Below are 5,007 nucleotides of genomic sequence, written 5' to 3'. Positions count from 1 at the left end.
AGAGAGAGAGAGAGAGAGAGGGGAGAGATGCTGGCTGGGGAAACAAAAACTGAAACGTTTCTTTCAATTTGAGATTGAGACAGACCTCCTTGAGACAGACCAAATTATGGAAGCTACTTGCTGCACAGCTGTTATAAAAAAAATTGTTTCACCGCATGAAAGGTTATCATTTGGCTGATTTCCGAATAAAAATGCAAACTGGCATGCGAGGAGCCTGCTCTATGTGGGTTTTTTTTTAGATCTCTTACTCTATACATACAAAACACTCGCCAAGATCTAGACTGTAGATCTAGATCAACACATCAAAACAATCCTATTTAACGCTGTGTCCCAAGTGAAGGCATCATTCTAGGTAGCATAATAAGAGGAAAGCTGTTTCCAAGTAGGGTTTTTGTTCCAAATCGGCCGAAACAGAGTTTATTCATACGGTACCTTCAGCTCAAACGATATTACCGTTGTTTGCTCCTAAAACGAGCAAGACGAGGTGGCCGAGTGGTTAAGGCGATGGACTGCTAATCCATTGGGGTCTCCCCGCGTGGGTTCGAATCCCATCCTCGTCGATTTTTTTTTTTTTTTAAAGACACAGCCGTCTCTTATCTAACAACCCTTCTTTCTCTACGGAACCATGATCGGTAACTTCAAGTCCCTTAAAAAATCCAGTGCGCTTAGCCTTACTTTCATTTTCACTTCTTGTAGGCCTCTTTAGGCCTACACATTGGGCCTGTAATGTTGTATTATAATATTAGCCTTAATTAATTGAACACGAGCACTTCTTGGGAAAACTAAGAAAAATAAAACCAGGTTCTTTTGCGGGTCGGGGGAGGGTGTACATGTATAATTATTAATTGTTGTTTTGTGTTTGATAGTGTTAGTTCACCAGCGTAGATCTGTATGATGTAACATCAGGCGTTTCGCTCTCCTCACACGTAGAAGACCCGAGTTTGATTTCCGTGTGGGGAGACTTAACGAGGATCTCGGTTTTTCCATTAGTAATAGTAGGCTATTAGGACAATGTATCTTTCTATGCTCGGGTTGGCCTTACAAGTAAGTTAACGCCGAAGCCCGCTTCCTAAACGATGAACATCGTGTCGATGGGCGGCGCTTTTTATAACACCAGCATTAAAACGCAAATAAAAATAAAACAGTCCCTTCTGATGCAGTCGCCAGTATAATGTTATACAATGTACATATTATATTATTTTTAAAAATTATTCATTGCTCTAGCTCACGGGGATAGGATGCGATACAGCACAAAGCAGCTGTCCTTTTTTAATTAAAAGATCGGTATGGTCATCGAATACACATCACATCGACCTTTGAGACCGGCCTCTTCGTACGTAAAAGACTGTCAAAACCTGCGAAGAGTAAGTCAGAAACTTGGAGGGAGAACTTTTTAACACCACGCCCCCTCACTGTGGAACGCATTAGCCAGCGAATTTACGAGGGTCAACCATTATTCTTAACGAAATTCAAATCAGCGGTTAAAACTCAATTTCCTTCTCTTGAGCTTTAATGCGTGACATAAAAAAAAAAATACACCTACGTGTATTATCAGCATGTTCCTGCAGTACATGGGTTCTATCACACTCAAGTGGCTGCTGTGTGTCATCATTGATTTATGTGGGTCTGTGAGCAAGTTGCTTTTTTTGGGGGGGGGGGGGGGGGTTGTTTTGTTTTGTTTTGCTCCTTGCTATTTGTTGTTTTTGTTGTTTATTGGTTGGGGAAAGGGGGGGGGGGGGGAACGTCTATACTCAAACATGTGGGCCTACTTGTACTGGAAAGAGAGTTCGACAGACAGACAGACAGACAAAGAGTAACAAAACAATAATAACACAGAGCAGTAACGTGCGTCATCAGAGAAATTTAGATAAAATGCCAGAATGTGAACAATGTCCTTCACCAACTCACCCCTGTCCTTAGACAAACCTACATAACGCTCTAGGGAAAAAAATCACCAATAATCATCACCAGGGTATAAGCCTTGAACAAACACTTTCCACCTTTCCCTTTCCTTGCCTCTTGGTATTTTTCCCGCCCCCCCCCCCCCCCCCCCCCCCTAACCCCCTGCCTTTTTTTTCTTTACACTACATGTACAAGCAGCCGTCCATTGGGCCGTCCCCTTGATACACTTTCCTGTTTCATACATGGTGCGAACGCAATCCGGAGAGACGTGTCCGACAGATAAGGATTCGGGTCAGAAAGTCCCTTTGGTTTTGACCACTGTCCTTCATTAGTCTTACTGGTTCAGAAGCTCTTCTATTAGACGGATTTGCTTGTGTTTCTGCGACTTCTTTCAAACTGGCGCTTTTTGGGAGACCAGACCTACGCACTTTTAGTTCCTTCTTACGACACGCTGTATCACGGCAGGTGTTATTTTGCTCCTCCATAGTAGGACGACTATACTTTGGGGCCCCTTCCTGCACTGGTGCGATAATATTACATTAATACCACCACTCACCTACCAGTGTCAGATATGGCCCTGACAAAAACGATCATTGGAAAGCTGACCACCTACTATAAATGAAATGTCTCAGGAGATCAGTAAATGAGACCAAGAGAGACATTATCACGAACGAGGTATTTTGGGCAGCAGAGTATAAAATGCTTTGGCCACCTCACCTTGATGCCTCCCGAACAGTCTTTGTTAGGCTACCGGACCATAATCGTGAGATTGCAGATTCGTTGGTTCGACGGGGTGCCCATTATTGGGGGATCGGGTCTAGTCGGGTCGGTTTGCTAGCCAAATTGAGGGGGCAAAGCGGCTATCAGGACACGAGCCGATCGCACCCGACTCGTCGCCTCAAAAAGAAACGCGTTTGCTTTCAGGCGACGAGTCGGACGATCATCCCGACCCAATCCGACCCGACCCGATCGCTTCCGCAATGGGCACCCGGTAAGTGAGGGAAAGGCACTTTGCACGAATTTGCCCGTTTGGCTGGGTCTTTCAGGAGCTGGAAAATAAAGTCGCAAATCCTGCCTTTTAACTTTAAGTTAGGTGGCAGTGTTGCAAGTGGCTTCGAGCTTTCAACACAAGTTGCTCGATCTTTAAAACAGCAAGAAGAAGACCAAGGCGACGTTGGCGTGAGTGTAAAGCAGACGTCCCCAGAGAGCACAAAAATGTCTTTCTTAACAGGCCACTCAGCTGGCTACAGATAGACTCTATAGGCCTATCTCCCGGTGACACACGCTAGTGGAAGGGAAAAAGTAAAAGAAAAGTTCATTTTGAAAAAGTTTCGGAACCACATTATATCAGTAATGACATTTAAGAATTTTTTTCTAATCATTTTGTGTTTTCCGCCAACGTGAGATTACAATATTTTGTGGGGCAAGGTGTATAGCTTAGGTTATATACAACTACTGTAATTACTGGAACACGCATCTGTATTGATGTACTCTTGCTCTTTACATATTAGCATGTAGATCTAGATCTTCTTTTAATTAGAGCAAAATTGTTTCCAGCTGCAAGTATGGCATTGGACTCTCAATTAAAAGTATTTTATGAACTGCATAACTGTGGGATTTTAGCGATTTTGGAATAAAGCACTGTCAAGGATCAATTGGCTTTAAAACAGCCGAAATTAAGCATACGTCTCTGTTTCGACTATAGACTAGGGAATATCAGGCAAAACAAAGGTAAAACGTGATATTGTTACATTATACTCGTGCTAGAAACAAAAATCTAACGAAAACGTTTCTCTTTATTATTTTCAGCACTGAGCAATTCGGTCAGCAACATAAACCTCTCCCAAATTGTGCCACTACTCCAATTTGGCAGGTATAAGAGAACGACTTCTTTTAGTTGCATGTTCCTTATCCCCCCCCCCCCCCCCAGGTAGTCTGCTTTTCTAATATAGGACTTCAGAATCAGTTGGAATTACGTGTGGGGTTAATTAGAGGTCCGAATACAATTTCATAGCGGCTCAAATGTCATTTCGGGTTTATTAACGCAAATCAAATAACTTTAATTAATGCTGTCAACATTGCTTAGCGACCATAATATTATGATTCTTTTTAAGGTGTCTGCTCACTTGTAAAGGCACCACAAAAGGGCGAATGCTTTTCAAAACGCTGACACGACTGTCGTTATAATCAGGCTAACTTAATTTTGTATCAGGTAATTTGATACAATTGGCTTTAGACTTCTCCCATGAGATTGATCTAGAAAGGTCAGAGGATATAATATACCAATCTGATACCACTGTTGTTGTTTTTGTAAATCTCAAAACATTTATCTACCACCTGTCACCCCCACCCACACCAACTCTCCACCCACCCACAGACCAAATAACTTCCTAAATAAGCTTATATTGGATGCCCATTGGCAGGATCGGATTGTATCGGATCAGATAGGGTCTTGTTTATTCAGGGCGGCTTGAATTCACACTAGGCCTTTTCCCTTTGTATCAAATTTGACGAAGAACTTAATAAAGCAGAGAAGGGGGGCTCTCGTGGCCTAGAGGTTAAGGTGTTCACCTCTCAGTCAATAGGTCCCGGGTTCGAATCCGGATAGCGATGGTAAATTTTCTTCTCTAAAAAATGCTCCTTTCACATCCTTTCCTGCTCTCTAACAATGTTCTGTCGTCTGCTTTCGTCTCCACTTTCTGTTCCACCACCGCACCTCTTTTGCCTCCTCCTGTGGGCTCCTGACTCTTTCTGCAGCCCTTCTACTGCTTTTCCGTGGCACATTCTTACTGCTGTCTTTCAGCCGCACCCCTGATCTTATACTTATACATGTAGTAGGTAAGATCTACACTTAGCCTTCTCGGGCAAGGGCGAACAATCCCAGAAGACCCGTATGCAAGTTTCGCACGTTAAAGATCCCACTTGGTGATCCAAAATCTACTAGAGTAGGCTTCGGCTGCCACCCGGGCAAAATTCAAAATTTCCTACCAAGTGAAAATTATTGGTGTGTCCTCCACGCTCATGACCTTATGCATTTGCGAGCGCCGTAAAACACTTCACACTTCACTCACACACACACACACACACACACACACACACACACAC

At 43.2% G+C, this 5,007-nt stretch overlaps 1 non-coding gene across 1 annotated transcript; it reads left to right on the top strand.

Annotated features, from left to right (window-relative positions):
- The first annotated feature begins 478 nt into the window (after positions 1-478).
- On the top strand, positions 479-560 carry TRNAS-GCU. Its single transcript has one exon. It is a non-coding gene; the product is annotated as a tRNA-Ser (tRNA).
- The last annotated feature ends 4,447 nt before the right edge of the window (positions 561-5,007 follow it).

Source organism: Aplysia californica, unplaced genomic scaffold (genome assembly GCF_000002075.1).
Source record: "Aplysia californica isolate F4 #8 unplaced genomic scaffold, AplCal3.0 scaffold00425, whole genome shotgun sequence".
Taxonomy (NCBI): Eukaryota; Metazoa; Mollusca; class Gastropoda; order Aplysiida; family Aplysiidae; genus Aplysia; species Aplysia californica.
Note: the sequence above shows the minus strand (reverse complement) of the source record. Positions and strands in the feature narration are given on the sequence as shown.